This window comes from Ambystoma mexicanum, chromosome 12 (assembly GCF_040938575.1).
Source record: "Ambystoma mexicanum isolate Mex_15411 chromosome 12, UKY_AmexF1_1, whole genome shotgun sequence".
Lineage (NCBI taxonomy): Eukaryota > Metazoa > Chordata > Amphibia > Caudata > Ambystomatidae > Ambystoma > Ambystoma mexicanum.
In genome coordinates this window covers 191,595,493-191,616,631 of record NC_090936.1, presented here as the reverse complement: position 1 = coordinate 191,616,631, position 21,139 = coordinate 191,595,493, and positions in this window count along the sequence as shown.

The following is a 21,139-nucleotide window of genomic DNA, read 5'->3' as shown; positions in this document are numbered from 1 at the left end:
GCCCACTCAGAAAGAAATGAGATGATTGGCACAGGGGACGGGTAGAGAGTAGCAACAGTAAGAGAGTGGCTAGGAGAGATTGAGAGCCTGCAGACAAGGCATTCAAATAGGGAGTAAATCTGAGTGGGAATGATAGTGGCAGGAATCCACTCTGGAAAGATCAGGGCTACTCCCCCTCCGGGCCGGGTGGATCTGGGTGCAGAAAGGATCTTGTAACCATCAGGGAGGAGAGTGTCAAAGCTTGTGACAGAGCTGGCTGAGAACTATGTCTCCGTAAGACCAAGGACATCGAGGTCCAGTTCTTCAAGGAGGTGGCAGATGTCAGAGGAGTGTTTGACAGCAGACCGAGAGTTGAGAGTAGCAAGGTGAAGGTTGTCGGCCTTAAAGACCTTCCGGGTAGGGATACAAATTAGAGGTATGTCCTGCAGAGTTGTGGAAGTAGACTGAGGGACAGAGGAGGAGCGAAGAGTGGGCAAGGTACCATGGAATGAGAGGAGGGGACAGCTGGAGAAGAAAGGAAGTTGATGAGGCGAGGGAACCACCTATCAAAGAGGAGGAGAGTGGCCTGAGGACCTTGGACCATGACAGTGCCATTTAGGTAGACATGAAGGATAACTCTGGAGGAGTCGAAGTAAGCCATGAGAACTTCCCAGCGCATGCCACGTTAAAGGGAGAGGAGGAGACAGAGGACAGAGCACAGAGATCATATGGGGGGGTCCATAGATCTGGCAAAGGAACAACAAAGAGGATGTCAGTGAGGGTCTGTCTGGAAGAGGCAGTGGTATAAGTATCAGTGATAGGGAGACCAGGGTTTGAGGCCAAGATATTCTTTTTAAACTTCTTCTTTCTAGATTTAGTGAGAAGGGAAGGATAGTTGATAGAGAAGCAGTTAGAATAGATGGGGGAAACAGAAAGCGCCATGAGTGGGAAGAGAGGAGGCAGAGGGAGGAGTAAGCAAGTACAGCAGTATATAGCAGTCACTGGGCTAGCCGGTTACAATCAGTGGCCAAAGTTAAATGCAAAACACACCCAAATTTGACTTTTCAGATAAATGCAAAACACACCAAAATTTGACTTTCCAGTTTAAATGCAAAACACACCCAAATTTGACTTTTCAAATACATGCAAAACACACCTAAATTTGACTTTTCAGGTAAATGAAAAACACACCCAAATTTGACTTTCCAGTTTAAATGCAAAACACAGCCCAATTTGACTTTTCAGATAAATGCAAAACACACCCAAATTTTACTTTTCAGATAAATGCAAAACACACCCAAATTTGACTTTCCAGTTTAAATGAAAAACACACCCAAATTTGACTTTCCAGATAAATGCAAAACACACCCACATTTGACCTTCCAGTTTAAATGCAAAACACACCCAAATTTGACTTTTCAGTTTACATGAGGGCCAAGTGGTTTTGGAAATTAAAATGGGAGTGAGAAAGTAGGGGTGAGTATGGAAACAGCTTCAGATGAGAACAAAAGAGGGAGGGAAACTAAACCATGCACAATGTGGTAAGAGTATCATGGTAGTCCAATAGTCCAGGGGTAGCAGCCTCAGGGGGGGTGGGCTGTGGCAGGAACAGGAGTCTCGATTAGCGACAAGTCAGCGGACAGGGAAGCTGACGTGCCTTAGAGTTGGGCCATTGAACCAGTGGGCCGGCTAAAGCCTGCTGGTCCCTCATTGGTAGAGAAAAGCCACCTTCCCACCAATCACTGAACAGGATGGAGGCCGATGGCTCCAACAACAATGCCTCAAAAGCAAGGAAGGCCCGGGCGGCCATGTTGAAACAACCACATGTTACTAACAAATGTAGGCAGGAGAAGCACAAAAATCACCTTATTAATGTGAAAGGCAGCCGAACAATCAGGTAAAAGGCTGCCACAAAGCACTATGACGTAGCGCTATATTTTCGGCAGATAATGCTAATATATTTACATTTTTCCAATTTTTCAAATGTTTGCCGAAAAAGTGCCTATAATTTGTTTGATGATGTGGGCGTGCAGGATAATTGCACCTACCTCGCTCTGGGGCCCAGAACACACTCTGGGCAAGGTCATACCTAGCAGTACAATTGACTTTGACTTTGCTGATACCACTAGCCCTTCCAGATCTAATGATAGGACTGTGCCTGCATCCAACTCGGGGAGTACTACAGGTCAAAAAATGAAGTCAGTGGGTACTCTCCACTCTATTCTGGTAATCTGGGGAATTGGATGGGGGAGCACCTTGATGCCATAGACAAACATGTCTGGATTGACAGGGATACCTCACACAGCCACTTCACTTGGCACTGCATGCATTAAAAGCATTGCTCTAAGGGAGCACATGCCAGGTGTTGCACAGAAGATTCCTCAGTCTTTAAACAAAATTGCCATGTTCAACTTGCTGAGCAGATGCCTACCAAGCAAGCTGATAGGAGAACTCTGAGGAGTGGTGCCGTACTACCTTTCCGCCCACCTTGACATCTAGATCATTTGTGTAAGGAACCGTCAAAACAGCCAGAGAGAATCACTGCATGTCAAAAGTTTTTCCTGATAACAGGAAGTCATCTTCACTAATGCATGTCTTCTCTGCTCCTGAGTACACCATTTATTTTTATTTTATCTATTTGTTACACGCCCAGACCGTGAGGTACTACAGCGTGTTTACAGACAGATTTGGCATTAGTCATACATTTACAGTTCTACAGTGAGAAAACGTCAAAACAGGAAATCATACAGTACATACATGGACATTTTTACAGGCTCAGTTGGTGATCTTGGGCTGACATGTTTTAGCCAGTTCGGAATGCTAATATTGGTTAAATAACCAGGTTTTTAGCTTCTTCTTAAAGCCAATGAGAGAGGTGTCTTTTTTAATGTTGAGGAGGAGAGTGTTCCAGTGTTTAGTGGCTAGCACACTGAAAATCCTGCCCCCCCCCCGCTTTGGTAGTTTTGTAGCGCAGACACACTAAGAGTAGGTTGTCATTAGATCTCAGTGTTCTAGTGAATTTTTTTGTGGCAAGACAATTATCATTTATGCGTGATACAGAGTGTTTTAAAGATAAGTCTAGCTTTGATGGGTAGCCAGTGGGCATCCTTCCTAGTTTTAGAGATGTGATCAGACTTTTTTATCCCTAATGCTGCCCTTAGTACTTTGTTGTTCTTGAGCTGCAATTTGGTGAGGTTGGATGTGGAGGTTCCTAGCAATAGAACATTGCAGTAATCTAGTTTAGATAATACCAATGACCTGGCTAAGGTTAGGCAATTGGTGGGGGTCAGAAATTGTCGAATTAGCACGATAATCTTAAACGTATAACCTGTGGATGAGGATAGTGTATTATGTGTTTGGACATGGTGAGATTCGCATCTAGGTATACGCCTAATGTTTTCACTTGCTTCAGTACTGGGATCAGGGTACCGTCGATATTGATAGAGGAATAGTCTGGTTGGAGGGCAGCTATTTTAGAAGGGGATCCCACGATGAAGACTTCTGTCTTCTCATCATTAAGACAGCGACTTCAATGCCATCCCGTTTTGGAAGATGGCATATTTTTTTAATGGTCACAGTGTACTGATTGTAGTTGCCCAAGATGGGTATGAGGATCTGGGTTTCATCTGCAAAATTGGTGTAGGCACCCATATCGTCTAAGGCCGAGCAGAGGTGCTTTGTGTAGGCATTGTAGAGTGTGGGAGAGAGGCATGAGCCTTGGGGTATCCTGATGGGTACTGGGATAGGATCAGCCGCTTCTTTGCCTATGGCGACTCTGGAAGTACGATCTGTTAGGAAGGATTTCACCCACAAAGTGGCATTATTCGAGAAGTTGAAATCCTTAGCGAGTAACTTGCATAGTTTGTCATAGTCTACGAGGTCAAATGCAGCGGAGAGATCGAACAGCAGGAGTATGCACAGTTTACCTGAGTCTCTGATAGCATCCATCTGTATTTTAAGATCCAGAAGAGCTGTTTCCATGCTACGATTGGGCCTAAAACCTGATTGTCTAGTTCTGAGGAGTTGGTGCTGTTCCAGGTGTGTTTGGATTTGAGTGTATGCTATTTTATCTATGAGTTTGAGTAAAAATGGGACCGTAGTAATTGGTCGGTATAGTGGGGTCCAGTGTAGGTTTTTTGAGAAGTGGGGTGGCCCAAGCTTCTTTGATGCTGGCTGGGACTGTGTTAGTGTTGAAAGAGGAATTGACGAAATTGGTGATAGTAGGGGTAAGGGTGGAAGTGCATGCTTTGACTAGTTTAGCTGGGACGCTGTCCCCTTTGCAATTGGAGGCTTTTAACTTGGAGATGGTATCAAACACTTGTTCTTGAGTGACTGGGCTGAAGTGGAAGAGGGATTTTGAATTATCATTAGTCGTGATGAGGGGATTGGGGTATTAGCCTTTTTATCAGTTAGTAGCAATTTTGTTTTGTAGCAGGGCAATTTTGGAGGCAAGAACATCTTGTACGGTGGTGAACCATGTTTTACTGGTGTTGGCGGAGGTCACAGTGGGTATGGGGTTTTCTAATTCTCTTAGGATGGAGAAGAGTTCCCTGGAATTTGATGCTGCGTTACTGATGCGTGAGCTGTAGGCGTTAGCTTCATGGGAGATAATGGCTGTTTTATAAATTTTGTTGGCATCTTTAAAGGCTTTGGCAGATTCGGGGGTGGTATGTTTGTTGTGGGTGTGTTCAAGTGAGCGTTTTATCCTTCTTAGGGAGACTAGTTCTTTGTTGAACCAGAAGTGGGTTGTTTCGTTGGAGCGTCGAATTTTGGTTGTGATAGGTGCTACTTCGTCAATAGTAAGGGTGAGGCATTTATGGTAGTACTCGGCAATGACACTTGGATCATTGCGAATGACTACATTTGTTTCTAGAGTTTTGTTGAGGGAAGGGACGAAGTTTTCTACAGTGAGCTTGCAAAGGTTTCTAGCTTCGTAGGTGTCCATTACTTTAGTCTTGGGTGGGCAAGGCTCATCACTCGTAATGGTGAATTGTAGGCAGAAGTGATCTGTCCAGCTGAGGGGGGTAATTGAGTCTATGGTGAGCTTGGTGTTAAGTGAGAGAATCCAGTCAAGGGTTCTGCCCTTGATATGAGTGGGGGCATTAACCAGTTGGATGAAATTCATGTCATTGAGTGCTGCGTGAAGGTCTGCAGGTTTGGAGTCTAGGTCGTCATTGAAGCCTAGGTTAAGGTCACCAAGGATAATACATTTGTGTTTGGTTTAATGAGAGGTGCCAGTAGTAGTGGAATGTCTGTTTCTGAGTGACTATCGAGACTGGGAGATGTGTAAATAACCAGAAAATTGATTGTGGTTTTCTCGTTTAAAGCAAGCTTACTTAGTAGCAATTCGTACCCTGCAATGTCTTCAATGGAGACAGATCTGATCTGTAGCTCGCGCCTGGCTATGATGGCTATACCACCTCCTGTAGATTTGGTTCTGTAGGCTCTAAGGATGGTGTAGTCGGTTGGGATAGCTAACGCTAGCAGTGGTCCGGAGGCTTGGTGAAGCCAGGATTCTGTGATTACTAGTAGGTCCAGGTTTTATTCAAAGATAAGGTCATGGATTTCAGTTGCATGCACCCCTAGTGATCGGGCGTTGATGAGGGCGCTTGGGCACTTGAGGATGAGGCATTAGAGGTTCTTTTGGCGATCGAGGCAGTAGGTGGGTTGTGCTTTTTGTTTTGCCAGAAGTTGTTTAGTGGCATGGAGGTAGCAAAGGTAGGGTGGAGGCTGCGATGGAGTGGTTTGGTGCTTGATCTTAGGTGAAGCATTCCATCGTTCCCTCCTAGGATTTACTGCCTGCTGTGGATTTAGAGATGAGCGAGTGGTCAGTTGTAGGCTCAGTGGGATGAAGTTCTCTATCAGAGAGCATGGTTGTGCTATTGGTACTATGGGCATAATTTAAGATGATTTGTTTATTCTATATCTCTGCCAACACCAGCGGTTCCTCTTCTGGACTTAGGGTCATTGACAGGACTAGAAAAGCAAGTGTTCTCTGTGGGCTGTCCTAATCAGGGTACATGTCTGTCCCAGGGAACGAGAAAGGGTTTCCTCCTACTACTGTAGCTCCTTGTATGGGCTGCTGCACCGTTGGATGCAGTACCGAAAGGGTGTCTGTTCTCTGCAGGCTGCTGGTTAGGGCGGGGCTGGTGTGTTTGCATTGCTTGTTGTTAGTGTGGCGGGTGGCATGGGCCGGGATCTGAGGAGGTAACTGCGTATAGTCCTGGCGAATCTCATAGGATATCGAAGTCATTCGGGGGGTGGGCCCTGGGGGACTACCTGGGTGAGGGTACTCATACTGTTGCTGATTGTAATTTCAATTCCCTCCCTGTCTGCTGCGACATTCCCTGAAAAAAGGGACCCCACCTCCCACTTGTCCAGCATTGTCCAGGCCCGTCACCCCTTGGTCCTGGACCTCCAAATCCCCCTCCTCTTTGCCCTCGGAAACCACCTCATCCTTGCTGCTGTCCTCCTTGCCACTGTGGTCCTGAAAAGTGCTGGTTTCCTGCCCACTGTCCTTGCCCACCTTCACCCTAAACTGCTGCTATCCTTACCTGGGTCACAATGGAGGGTCACCCCTCCTCTCCTGTCTGCTCTGGGGGTGGCCCTGTTGATACTGCTGCTACTTTCACTAGTTTATTTTAACTAGTTTTGTTTTCTCTGCCTGTCACCTCTGAATCATTTCCTTCTCTCGGACTTTGATCCTTCTACAATGTTGAACTATAATGCTTTGAATCTCGGCCACCCATTTGCTTCCACCCCTATCTTATCAGTTGCTTTTTGCACTTCTTTGGGGAGTCCCCTTTTTATACTAAAATAAAATAATGATGTTGATTGATCCCAGGCACTGCCTGTTTCTGCTCTCCACATCTCTAGAGCCCTAAGAATGTATTGTGCAGCATCTTCCTCATCCCCCATAGTACACTGCATGATTGATTGTAAATCTGGGGTGTCTGGGAACGTGCATCGCAGCGCATCCCATACTCGCACTCTGATCTTGTTGAATGATGCTCCATGTTGGGCATCATTACTTAAAGTTACTCCCGGGTACCCAGCTTTAATCCACACCGTTTGTGCCTCATCTCCCACTGCTGCTACCAACAAACTCTTCATGTCCCCTATGGCTAAGGGTACCCCGGCTGTGTTTTTCTGGAATGTGTAAATCATTTCCCCGCCCTCACTGTGAGTGGTGGGAGTGGCTAGAGGAGGTTATTTTTATCCATTTGAGCCCAGGGTACATAGTGGGGCCGTCCTGCGCCCTTGTGTATTAGGGGCATTTGCAGCTTTGCCTTTCCTTTCCCGAAACTTAGTTGCACTTCCCTTTTTTCGTACTAATGCTATTCTGCTAAACCTTTCCCTAAATCTTCCATCCCATAGGATCTCGCACCTCGGTGTGGTCAGGGGTGCCGACTTGGCCCCTCCCTCTCCATCTTCTTCCATGTCATTAAAGTCACTCCAGTATTCCTCGTCCCCTCTCAGGGACCCTACATTTTCGTCCCCCAAACTGTTTGTTTCCCCATTCCACTCTATGTGGACGGTTCTTTCTATTCTGAACAGGAATTTTCCTGATTTCTATTCATACCCGGGTGGCAGTTGAGGTGCCTCTGCCAGCAGTATGGGGGCCCTGTCACCCTTGTTGCCTCACACACAGCCCATAATCTTGCTAGTTCAGTGCATGTTGAGGCTAGTGTGATCTCTAGATTTGTCACTCTCACCCCATTGTGGGCTGATACCTATGGGGGTGAGACATATGGTGGGGCTGTACCTGGTGAGGCCACCATAGGGCCTTCCGACAAATATGTCGGGTTACTATACCTTTCTGCTGGGTACGTTGCTAATGGATACATCCCCTTTTCATCATGCCACTTTTCCCAGTCTCCTTAGTGCTCGTCTTCTAATTACTGTCAGTTGCCCCGTCCCCTTTTGGGTCCTGTGTCTCTTTGAACATTCTCCAGAGGTCCAAAACTTCCCTTCTGTTCTGCAATGGTCTCCCCTTCCACTTCCTGACTGACCACGACTGGAACACGTCGCCGATCCCGGCACCAGACCAGGCCACCAAGCCTCAACCTGGCACCCTAACTTGGGGGGACCAGCAGCTAACTCTAACACGAGTCTGCTGCCACTTCACCTCCGCCTTGAGAAAGACTTTGGTTGAAATGCGCATCAGCTGTTTGTTTTCACCACTTCTGGCCAAACTGGCTTGTTATTTTGAACACGTCTGGCTTAACTTGCCACATTCACTTTGTTGTTTGGTCACACCAATAAAACCTCATGCCTACAAACGTAAAGACTGGACTATGACTAGACATTAACAAAAAGCAGAATTGCTAATATTGGACCCATGGATCCAGCTAGCGCCCACATCTAACGAAGGTTTGTCATCCCAACAAGCATCAAATTACTTGGGAACCCCGGAGTGGCTCCCCAGACAAACCATGATCCAGGCTGCGGGCTAAACTCTACCCACTAATAGGAGGTGCGCAGGGGACCTGGAGTCCCGACCCCAATAACTCCAAACCCTTCTGAAACTTTCCGTCTCCCCTTATACCTTGCGGTCAAGTACGTGGACATATGTTCCCGAGCACACCTGTCAAAAACCCATGTTCGGGCCAGGAGCGGGACATTCCCTCCCCTTTAGCTTCAATCACCTATTGGTTGTGATACTTTTTTATTTTCCCACCATACAGGGGTCAGGCTTTACATATATGGTCTAGGGACGAGTCTGTCCCCATGGTCGTGTTGAGCGATGTCTTTGGTAGGGGCTGCGCCTATACTACTGCACCATAGTCAAAACGGAATTTGTCTATACCATTTAAAACATACACAACTTCATCTTGTTTCTAGTACATGTCAATACAGTCAATTTACACATAAAATCATCAGTTAGCATTTCCCCCTCCCATGTTTCCCCACCAGAGTTTCTTCATACACTCCCTGCACGCTCTCCAAGTACGCTCACATACGTCACACACACCCCTCCTGGGCATCCTCCGTACACGTTAAAATACACCAACAAAACAAACTAAAATAACAAGCTAAAATAACAACTACTAATTCTCCCGAGCTCTCTAATTATACAGAGTGCCTATATTTCTCGTTATGTTTTTCTCCCGCACTGGTCCAGACAGTGCACGTGGCACCACCCTCCCTCCCTTACTAGGGGGGATTCCCATATTCCTTTTTCCTTATCATTAATACCCTTACAAAAGTAAATACAAAATCAACACAATCCTCAAACCAAGCACACTCGTACTTTCCTTCACTGCGTGTTCACCCTATTCACACTGCTCCATACACACTACTGTACTTTATTATCCCTTGCAGGCTATACTTGTGTGTTCATGTTCTTCTGAAGGCCTCCGTTCATGGGGATCCACAACAGGCCTGGGCCTCTCGTTGGGGTTGCACCCCGCTCCAACGTGCTCCAACGTGCAGGCGGGAATTATGCAAAGACGGCACTCGCAAGAGCCATTTAGCGTATGCGTTTTGGGACTGGTCACAGTAGGTGGGCACGGGCTTGCAGAGAGATTGCCTGGATACCTCTGCAGGTACGGGAACGATAGAATCACTTTGCAAGGGTCACCAAATGAAGGTAAATCCCCTTTTTACACACACTACAGAGTGAATACAACCCTCTAGGGAAATGGGCCAAGAGATAGCTTACAAGGATAACAAGGCTTTAATTGTACAGAATTCAAAATATTAGCAAAGGACTCTGCTGCTCGAGAACGCTCACTCTCTTAATACAAGCAGAAGCTTAAAAAGCCAAATAGCGTCATCACATACAGTCCAAACCGGTGCGACCCTACATATTGGCATGCTCCACATGGGGATGCCAGGCTATAATTGGTTGGTTCTTCCCCGTCGATCAGGATCCACATGGGTCAGCTGGGCTCATCTTTGCGGTGAAGGTCGAGGCACTCAAAGTACAAAGTTGCTTTCTAAAATAAACATACTCATCCTGCTTACTATATCACTGTGGCATGCACCTGGGCAGCTTGGGAAGTAAGTGCCAGGGGGAAGGGAGGGTAAAATACAGTCATGTTGACCCACACATTGAGGGCTTTGTTGATACTGCCTCTCCCGCGCTCAAGGTCTACACCCTGGGTTTGATCTATAATGTATCCCTCCCTGTACCTCGTATTACAAAGAATGTATTTTATGCTGGGAGAAAAACAATTGCGCATGCTTAGATCTTTTATGGACGCTTGATTTGTGTTAGGCCAGGAGGGTTGCTTGCTTATCATGGAATGCAGGGGTGTGGGGGTCAGGTCAGTGGTGTGGAGCTGACTCTGGACTGGCTGGTTGGGGGTTAGAGGCCTGCTGGCAGCTTAGTGTTGATGAATGGACAATGCGCAGTGTTGTCTCACGCTCTTGCAGGGTGCATTCCTCTGAACGATACTAAATGATTGCAATAGTAAAGGGACATGGGGGAAGTTGACTTCTGTGGGAACTGGTGGTGTGCATTCGTTCTGTCCTGAGGGTGGTGGACCTAGTGAAATCTTTCCATGGAGCTCAGCTGGTACAGTGCAGTCACACAAGCCTATTTTCGCCTTAACTACAAAATGGCGCTTCTTTCTAATGGTCTCCTACTGCCGTGCAGCTGCTATTTACGCAATATTACTTCTGCACTGAGTTCCATAGTGCAGTTTTCTCCCCCTTATGCACTACACTATCTCGTAGGGGATTCACCTCACCTGAAAGCACTTGGGGGGAGAATATACTAATTTCAATCCCAACACTTGTAATGAGGCCCTACAGTGCTATTACACAAAAAGGGATAAATTAACACCACTATGCCCAAGATGTTACTGGTGTCAATTATCTGCTATTTTATGAAAGCATGCAGGCAGAACATTGTAGGTTGCACAGTACCTCTAAGCACAAAATCTATGTAACCAGACTAGGGTCACCAATCCTATGGATGCGATTCCTCTCCTTGAATTAGAACATCAGCCCATGTTTTCATGTTTTTCGCAGTTGGAGTGTGCACTTGTACCTAGAGGGTTTCCCAAAACTGTAGTGAGAAAACATTGAAAAAGCATAACAAATAGGAAAAACATGCAAGATATCCAGGGAGCGAGCAAAGTTTTGAAGATTTTTTGGAATCCAAAATGGATTAAAGTAATCTATGAGTGCAGCTTTATTGCCAGTCTGTCCAGCAGCACATGCAGGGTACACAGAAAACACATGAAATAGAGATATAGACATAAGTATGTGTGGGAAAATACTTATTTGTATTCCTGCTTGTTCTCATAAAATAACTTTTACCAAAAATGAAACTGGAACAAAAGTTTGTTTTATTTTTACAGACAGGTTTTATTATATAGCTACAGCTATTTCCACATGGTCGTACAATGTTGCCATGGAAACCACCTGCCCTCTCTTTATCTATCGGTTTCTGCTCTCCGGCATTCAAAGGAGAGCCTTTATACATTTCACAGCTAGTGTGGTCTTACAAAAAGGTCTTTGACCCTGGCTAAATTTGCACTCCGGCCAGGGCATCAACTTACTCTCGTGCAGCTGTTCCTGGGCTATGCAAAATACTAAAACTTGCTCTGTAAGCAAAAGTGGGTAGCTGAATCCATACATAGGCATTCACTTAAATTGCAAGCTGAGGAGTTCTAAAGCAAGATATGTTTGCAGTTTCCTGTTCCAGAGAACCTATGTCAGAAGCCGGCTTCGAAAGCCTACAATATTTAATACAAAGCTCACAATCGACCCTTTTCCTTACATAGTTCTCTTAGACGTCTACTTAATCTGCCATGTCTATAGCTAATATTTCTCTAATCACATTTTCTTGCATAATTAAACTTTTGTAGTGGTTTCTTAAATTGCCTGTGATCTGTGACAGGAAGGAATTGAAGACATGAATCACTATACTAAACAAGGATAATGCTACATAACATTCCAGTAATAACCTACTCACCTAAGCTAAAAAATTTAGTTATATCAGTATTGCAGGCCCCTTGGCATGCCTTTTTTTCTCTTCTTTGCACAAATACTCTTTGGGATGAAATAGCCATGCGTGTGGTTGTGTATAGCTTATTACGGAGCAACAGCAAAGTAAAGTTCCATCAGGGCAAATCTTATGGAGCCTAATTGCTCCTTGTAGCATCTCTTCCACCCCTAGCAAGTCTTTAATGGTGGCCTTGCACATTCGATAGTTGTTAAGGAATTCCTTTTCTTCATTTGCCGATCCGCTTCCAGTGTCCTGGATATTGCGATTCCTCTGTTGATCCAAAATTGTCTTTTGAAGAACAGAAATTATGCAAATGTTTCAACGCAAGGGGTATCTTATTAGTACCGGACAGATCAGGCAATGGTGTGGGCAGAAGAAGGATGAAGCTTGCTTTTAAGCATAAAAGCGTGGATCCAAAAGTAGCAGCCACAATATTTTTTCGCTGCTGTCTGAGAGGTGAGCAATGACTGCAATTCCTTTTTTCAACTGGGCTGCAGTCCTGATGCTCACAAACACGCATTTGCCAGCTTGGATGCCATGTCCTGTACTCTTCCAATTATATTTTAGAACCCGTTTATAGAGAATAAACAAGTGTTTAGGTAACTCTTACAGTAGTTGGTTAACAGCAAATAGAACAACATTAAAAGGTACATACATTTGTGTTCATTTCCATTTTTTTTCTCATCTTACATTTCTTTGCCAATATCCATCTACATATTTTTCAGTCTGTTTCCATTCCCGAAGGTCTTACTCAGCAGTGTGTTTCCTCTATCTTAAGAATTTTTATCAATGTATAATTTCTTCTGGCGATATCATGTGTTTAATATACATGTGTAATACAAGGGACTGCATGATTGCCTTCGTAATTTGGTCACTAAAACATTACTTTTAATTCATTTTATGGAAGGAGTGGCAAGGTAACATAATTTAGAGTATCACAACGCTACATCGTAATATTTGAAGCTAACAATGTCATCTCATATCTTTTCAACCTGAAATGTTTTCATGTGCTGTGTTTTGTTTTATTCGATAATATATCAGTTGCATGTGGCACAAACAATGTAAGTTGATGTCTTAATATTATGGCATCGGACGGTTTCACATAAAAAGCTGCAGCCGCTACACCCTGTAAACAATTCGAAGTGCTTTTGCAACTGGGTCCAATGTAGAAGAAAAATATGCACATGGTCTATTTTTTCCCCTTGCTGTTGAGTTAGTACAGATAATGCACAGCCTCGTTTTTCATGCACAAACAACATAAATAAAGTGTGCCTAAAAACAAGTAAATTACATAAAACAGGTATTAATACATCAAAACTTTCATGCAGAGTAGAACTCCATAACAAGTGAAATGGGGTGAGTTGCATGCAAACGTTATTAGCAAATTCATTCCCAACAAATTTAAAGCACAATTATCCATGACAAGTGGAGCTATGCACAATATAGGACCTATACTGAACTGTACAGGCTCAGATATTTGGACTTTGGATTTTAGACTTTGGGACGGTCCTACACTATGGAGTCTTCTGTGCTATAGTCATCTTCATATTGATTCCTAGCTGAATAGCTGAATATTGCTGGCCTTGCCTAGGATGAAAATACTTAAATACTTACGAAAAGTGAGGAGAAGTGTGATCTACGGAGAAACAGCGTCTGTGTCTGCTGGCCCTTTAAGCAAACTACCCAGAGGCCTGTGCCCATGTTAAAAGCTTTCTAGAATGCGAATGCGGAGCGGAAAGTGAGGAGAAGTGTGATCTACGGTGAAACAGCGTCTGTGTCTGCTGGCCCTTTAATCAGACTACCCAGAAGGCTGTGCTCATGTTAAAAGCTCCCTAGAAGGGGAATGCTGAGCTAAAAGTGAGGAGAAGTGTGATCTACGGTGATCTTCGTGATCTGAGGCTGCTGAGGCTCCCCTAATCGGCCATTTAGGTTCGTCTCACACATCAGAGAAGACGGTAATTGAGAGTCAGTAATTATACTAATTAACTCAGTAGCCTTTATTTTTTCATCACGGTGCTTGTGTGCACAAAATAGCGAGCGGCGGGAGACTGCGGGGCCAGACCCTTTGATCCTGTCCGCGTACTGGCTTCATGTGACCTGGCGGTTTCGTCTCGACAACTGCCGTTTCTAGTCGCCTTTAATGTGAACTGCACTTTGTGGGATTCATTAGGAGAGAGCGACGGGAGACTGCGGGGCTAGACCCTTTGATCGCAGTCGCTCCTCTGTCACACGTAACAAGATGCTAAACTAATTTTAAATTTGGAAGATTCTCAAAGGGTGATTTTGTTCAGTTTAAATCAAGCCACGCCTATTGGAGGGCAAGGCTAAAAGACTGGTGCGCGCATACCGTGAGAAGTACGCCGAGGAGGGATGGCGGAGGGCAAGGTCCCTCTGCAGCTTTTGTACTTTACGGTTAAAGAAGAACAAACTGAACTGGACGTTATGCTGACTAGATCTTCCAAGTCAGGCATGCCTCTAAAAATGTTATCTCCATTATCTACAGCCAACCATCATGGTATGGGATTGTCAGCTCAGCAAGAGAGTTCGACTCCGGTCAGGGGTCTGGGCAGAAAAGGTATGATGGTGAATGGGGACATTCGAATGTTTTGCAGCGGTCCATTGTCAGCCCATAACGCAAAGAGGGCTTTGGGCATGAACCAGATACAGACGACTGGGGGTGTTTGTAGTGTGGCATCTTCAAGGGTAAGCCCCGAACCAGACTTATCCTGCCCCATTCCGGTCACAGTACCAGGCCAATTACCTGCTTCTGCGTGCCATAATCCTCGCCTGCATGAGTTATCCATCTCTGACACGGCATTCCTAGACTCGTTGACTCCAGGTGCGAGTTTCCCCATTACCACAACAAGTTTAGCAAAAGTGGTGGGGGATGCTGCCATTATTATACTGGACATGAATGGATCGGCATTCTCTGATAAATGCATTTCGGATAATTTGTCTAGCACGCCTATGATGTTTACAGAGTCCTGCAAAAGCTCTGATGATGACTCAACTGCATCGATCGAGTTGGCAAGTGTTGGTCCATGTGTGTGCACCCTGGGCACGAATACTTCTTTCTGCTTTGAGATGCGCTCGCGGGGGACTAGCACCCACTCGGTTTCAAATGCGTCATCCATCCTTCAGTCTAACATTACTTTGCAAGCGTTAAACTTGGCAGTTCATTCGTTAAGTGACTTGTTATGCTCTTTAGATCAGAAAGTCATGAAACAAGAGAATGTGATTAATGAACTTTTGTCTAGTTCTAATGGGTGGAGGAAAGCATCTATGTGCTCAGTAGCCGCACAAACAATTCCAGAGGTTGCCCGTCCAATGTTGTCATGCTCACCTGTAAGTAATCTCCGAAATCAGGGATACAGGAGTATTTTACCTTGTATTGATTCTGTCTTATATGAGGCAGCCTCTATGCCTGTGACTAGAGAATTGAATGCACATGTGACATGTGATCTTCGTCCTGAGTGTGTTCAACCATCGCATCTAGCATCTACCCAAAGAGTGTATTCAATTTTTAATGGTGTGAATAACTAAATTGAGAAATGGGGCTGAAGCTAAAAAAAAAAGCAGGTTCTTAGTAATACAGTTGAAATGAAGGCAAAGATGAAATTACCAAAAAATCAACCAACTCCTAAAAGTATAGGAAGAGCTACGGCTAAACGCTTCCTGAAATCAATCTCAGTACCAACTGTTGCAAACAAAAAATTAAGTCTGAATGCTTCTGATGGAATTATAAAACATACATGACGTAGAATCAAGCTAAATTAAGAGAGTCCTCTAAGGCACTTAGCGTAGGGGTGGTGCAAGAGTACCCCCCTTTAGATGCCCTGACGAATGAAATTGTACAGCTGAAGGCACAGTTTGGGCCATCAAAGCCACTTTTGACGACTGGAAGTAGTCAGCTTGGTGCAAGTGAAGTTACCATTCCATCTAGTACGGAGGAGGTAATGCGACACAGAGCAGAAATAAGGAAGGCAGTAGATGCTTATATGCAAGGTCATCGTCTCCCGTCTTTGACACCGGGGGCTCCTGAAACTTTGCAGTGCTTGTTTATCAATGGAGCCGAGAAATTGGCAAGTGCTATGAGGCACTCCACAATCACCAACGACACAAGTAGTGATAGAGCCACTGATCTGGTAACACCTACCTTGAGTACAACTCAGGTTAGAATTGACAACAATCACCTGATGATAGGTGAGTCCACAACCACTGTGAAGCCAATAGTGCTGTCTCATGTGAATATTCCAAGTGACTTTTCAAACACAGTTCTATCACTTATCAAGAATGCACTAGGTATGAACACGAAAGGCAAGGAATCTATGTCCTCTGGCTCCCTGCACCCAGTACGATTTAAACCGAAGAGCCGTTCTGGCAATTTTTTCTGATGTACAACCGTTACAGGACATCACATCAGCTGATTTAACTCTGGTGGAATGTGTCCAATCAGAACTTAAATGCTTTCCAAATTTGGATACAATCCAGAGTGATTCAAAATTTTATTTGGCAAGCGAAGAGTCTCTTGTTTGACCTGGGTTTTGTATTTAGTGTAGAAGCAGGCAGTATGTCCAGTCCGTTAGTAACAAGCAGTATGGAATGCGCACCAAAGTCTAAAAATGTGCCTTCAATTGACACACATAATAAACAACCGTTGCAAGGAGGGGTGTCTTGTGTTTGTAATTGCAATTCAAATCTGAACTAACTATGCAACCCTATAGGACATCATTCTCTCTCATTGGTCAGTTGGAATTCTCGAGGCTTTAAGCACCTCCTGAACAATGACGAGAGTGGGTTAAGCAAGTTTGATATAAACCTCCTTCAGGAAACTTGGTTAATTTCACCCCTACTTTGGGCTCAGCACCAGGTTCATCATATTCCTGCTATAAAGTCCCTGATAGGCAGACCATCTGCGGGCCTAGTGGTGGCATTGAAAGATGGCCCGGAATATTCTTCCGATCTTTGGGCAGCCCCAAATCCTTATATGCAACTTGTTAGAGCGTTTATTCATGGCGGTGTATATGCGATTTTCAATATTTATTGGAATCCTGTAGCTATCACCACAGATATGTTTTTTTAGGGATTTGAATGTGTTGTTTGATATGGTGGATTAAGATAAAAGTATTACTCATCTTATTTTGGCTCGGGACCTGAACTTGAATTGCTTTGCAAAAAATGACAAGCAACAATGTGAGAGGTTGGTGCAATGGAACTCGTTAGTCTCACTTAGAAATGTATATATTTTGAATGGGGCCATTAGTCCAGATGTCCCTTCGGCACCAACTTGGCACAGAGGTAGCTCTTCATCAACCATTTATTACGTGCATGTGAATTTTGAGCTATGGTCTAAGATGCAAGCGTTTAAGGTGTCACCGTCAATGGCGAGTGACCATGATCTGCTGTGTGCCAGTTGGCAATCCGGGTCAAGAACTGAGGTCGATAACCGAAGGCATCGAAAAATGGTTGTTTAGTGGTTAATTGTGGTGGGAATCGCTTATGATGGACGGAGAATGCTCTGATTCATTTCAATCAAAATCTTCCTGACCCCAACAAAAGTGACGCTTGGCAAACGAATAATATGGGCCTGATGTATAGCAATATGATTCAAGCCTTCAGCCAACCAAAACCTTTTAACCGGAAAGGAAAGATTCATTTACACACATTTGACAGGACCCTATATATCAGGAAAACAGCATATCATGCAGAATTAAGAAGGTTATCAAGGCTTCCTCCGTCTGTCCGAGTGGTTCTCACCAAAAGAGCTTGCTTAACTTACAACAATTGGCGTATGGAGTATCGAGCAACTCTATACCAAAGTGATGGTGTACATATGTTAACTATGTTAGCACAGAAAAATATATAAAAAATGTGGGCCTCATTAAATCAGGCAACTAACAATCATCAAATGGATATGCAATCTTTGGTAGTTGACGTACATCAGTGGGTGAACCACTTCGAGCAGTTGTATGCCCTACCTTCTAACTCTCAGCCTCTGACTATACCCAAGGGAAATTCGAAGTTTTGGTTGCAATGGGACCTGGTTGAAATAAAACAATTATGACTTCTAGCAATTCACGAGCCGTGGGCCCTGACGGAATTTCTAATTATATAATGAAAAAACACTTGGGAATTTGGGGCTCAATTCTTTTCAAGATATTCTCAGCCATTAATCAACATCAAAAACTACCAAAATCTTGGACTGAAGCGATTACAGTACCTATTTATAAAAAAGGTGATCGCCAATCACCTGTGAGCTATCGTCCAATCTCACTGTTAGATGATCCCAGCAAAATATTTTGTAGAATCATTCTGAAGGAGCTCAACAAGTGGGTATGTGATAGTCAATTTAAAGATCCACTACAGTCTGGATTTGTAAAAGGAATGGGAACGATCCCCAACATCACGGCCCTTTCAATAATTCAATCAAAACAAGCCGATGGTGGCGGTCCATTGCACTTGGGTTTTATTGATTTCAAATCAGCGTTTGATTCTATAGATAGATCAATACTTGTAGACAAACTCAAGCAACATCATTGTCCTCCGTCTTTAATAAATTTGGTAACGCAACTACATTTGAACACCTCTATGCGAGTGAAATTAAACTTGGAAGGCAAATTGTCACCCCAATCTTAACACACAGAGGAGTGAAGCAGGCTGCGCCCTTGCCTCATTTCTGTTTATTTTCTTTATTCTGGATTTGGGACCTTCACTGACAAACTGCATTACTGACGCTCCTTGCATTGGTCATAAAAAGATAGCATTTTTGTTATATGCGGACGACTTGGTCTTGCTTTCTCAGACACCCACTGGTTTGCAAAATATGCTGAAACAATTAGAAACTTATGCAATAGCTAATAATCGAATTGTAAACACCACCAAATCGCAAATTTTAATTTGCAACAAAAATCCAAAAAAACATAGTTTGAGGTGGTTTCTTCATCAATGTGAACTCTCAGTAGTTTTAAGATACAAATATCTGGGAGTCTACATTGAACACCAAAAAACTCCAAGAATTCAAATTTGTGAAATTAAATCTAAGCTAGGACCCTTGATTTCTCAGTCAAAGATACTCATAAGAAAATTTGGGAAGTTTTCACTAAAACATGTCATATCCTTTTATGAATCAAAGGTAGTTCCGATTATACTGTATGGGGTAGAGGCTTTTGCTCCGCAAGATCGTTGGTTTTGGGGTGGATGGGAAGCAAAATACTGGAAAGCAGTCGTAGTATTACCCCCGGGACATCCTTGGCTTTACTGCGATTCGAATTGGGTTTAACATCTTTGCACTCTCAAGTATTATGGAAACAGTGTGCCTTGTTGGGAAAATTATTAGAAGGGTTGGGGAAGCCATCTCTCCTGAATGTTCTAGCCCAAAATGTGTTCTCCTCCAATGATGGTTTATCGAGAAAGTGGCGGCTCTATACTCTAAATGCAGCAGCCGATGCCGCAGTTACAATTGAGCTCTTGTTAACCAACCGAGATCGTGCAAAAAGAAAAATCTATGAATATGATTGGGTTGGCAACATGGCATTGTGTTTTAAACTTAAGGATTTCAACTGTAGTACGTTTGGCTCTAAAAGGTATGGAGTGATAGCTGATTATTTATAAAAAATGTCCATCTCACTCAAATTGTCGTAAATTATTAAAATTCAGATTGAATCAGTACGAAACAAAAGACATCTTGTGCAGAAGGCGATTAATACAGAGAGAGCAAAATTATTGTTGATTCTGCTTGATTAGGGAGCAGAGGGAAACTCTACAGCACCTTATAATTGAGTGCACTGCATTGGAGGAGATAAGGGCGAAATGTTTTGGAAAGAAACTCACTGTACAGAATCATGTGGATTATGATCAAACATTGAACGTGCTGTCCTCTACTCCGAGATGAACTGTTTAGATTGCTATTGTGCAATTTTTAGACAGAGTATTGCCTGGAACTTCAAGGTGCAAAGCGGGAGCAATGATTTCTTCTTTTGTATGAAAAATGTGATTTTAGTCTATTATGAGTATTGTGATGTATATTATTTTTTGCAGTTTGTTGATGCACTGTATTAAGTCTGCAGTTGGTTGATGCACTGGAATTGTGTTCTTTTGAAGATCTAATATTTGAAAAGCTGGTTTAAAAATAAAAAAATAAAAAATAAATAAAATACTTATGCTGTTACATTAGTGCGCTGGTTTTTAATTCCTCCTTTTCTTCTCCTTCTCCTCTTTATCATTAGCATGGTAATTGGCTTAACATCTAGCCATAGTCAGAATCTGGGCATCAGTTTGAGTTGACTGTGTAGATTCATAGGTTTGTATATCAATCTTTAGGTGAGGCAACAATCCCTCTGCAAAATGTGAACCAAAATCTTTCTGTCCCTCTGGCATGACCATGTAGATTCCACCAATTGAGGTAAATGATTCTTCTTTTCGTGCAAAATATCTTTCAAATGACTCCCCTTCTTCTCTCTGGAAGCAGTCAATTTGTCCCAATGAATTTGCTTGCGGGAAACCACTTGTTGGATATGTGTTATTAGCAATGCTGGAAGAGCTATTATTTATTTGAACAATTCCCCAGTCTTTCCCCTTTCATTCACTGCCTCTGTCAGCTCATCCCACTTTATGACAGGATCTAAACTATCTTGCATTCTGCATTGATATGATATGATATGGCATTTATAACGCGCCTATGCACAAGTGTTTCAAGGCGCGACAAGGCAAGGGAGGGGAAACAGTGAGAAGACAGACAATGATCCTACTAGGCCAGGTGTCATTCAGATCGCGCAAGTGCATGGGTGGGGAGAAAGGAAAAGTGCCTGGGGGAAGGGAGAGGGGAAAGAGCAGTACTTGGGATAGAAGAAAAGAAAATAAGATAAATAAAAGCGGTCAGATGGTGGCAAATGCAAGGTAAGAGCAGACATAAGTGCTGGTAGGGGGACTGTAGGGATACAGAAACAGTCCCTAGGTGGGGGGGGTTGCCAGGGAGGCAGGGCGGGTGTGCAAAAGGCGGGGCCTTGCCCCAAGATCAGAAAGGGTTGCCAGGTAACCAGTGCAGTTTCAGCCAGGAATTTCAGCAGGGGAGAGAGGCAGAGAAGGCAGAAGCAAAGAGGAAGGTTTTGAGGTGTTTCCGGAACCGGAGATGGTTCTCCTCAATTTTCAGGGAGGCAGGAAGGCTGTTCCAGAGGGAGGCCCCTGCCGAAGAGAGAGATC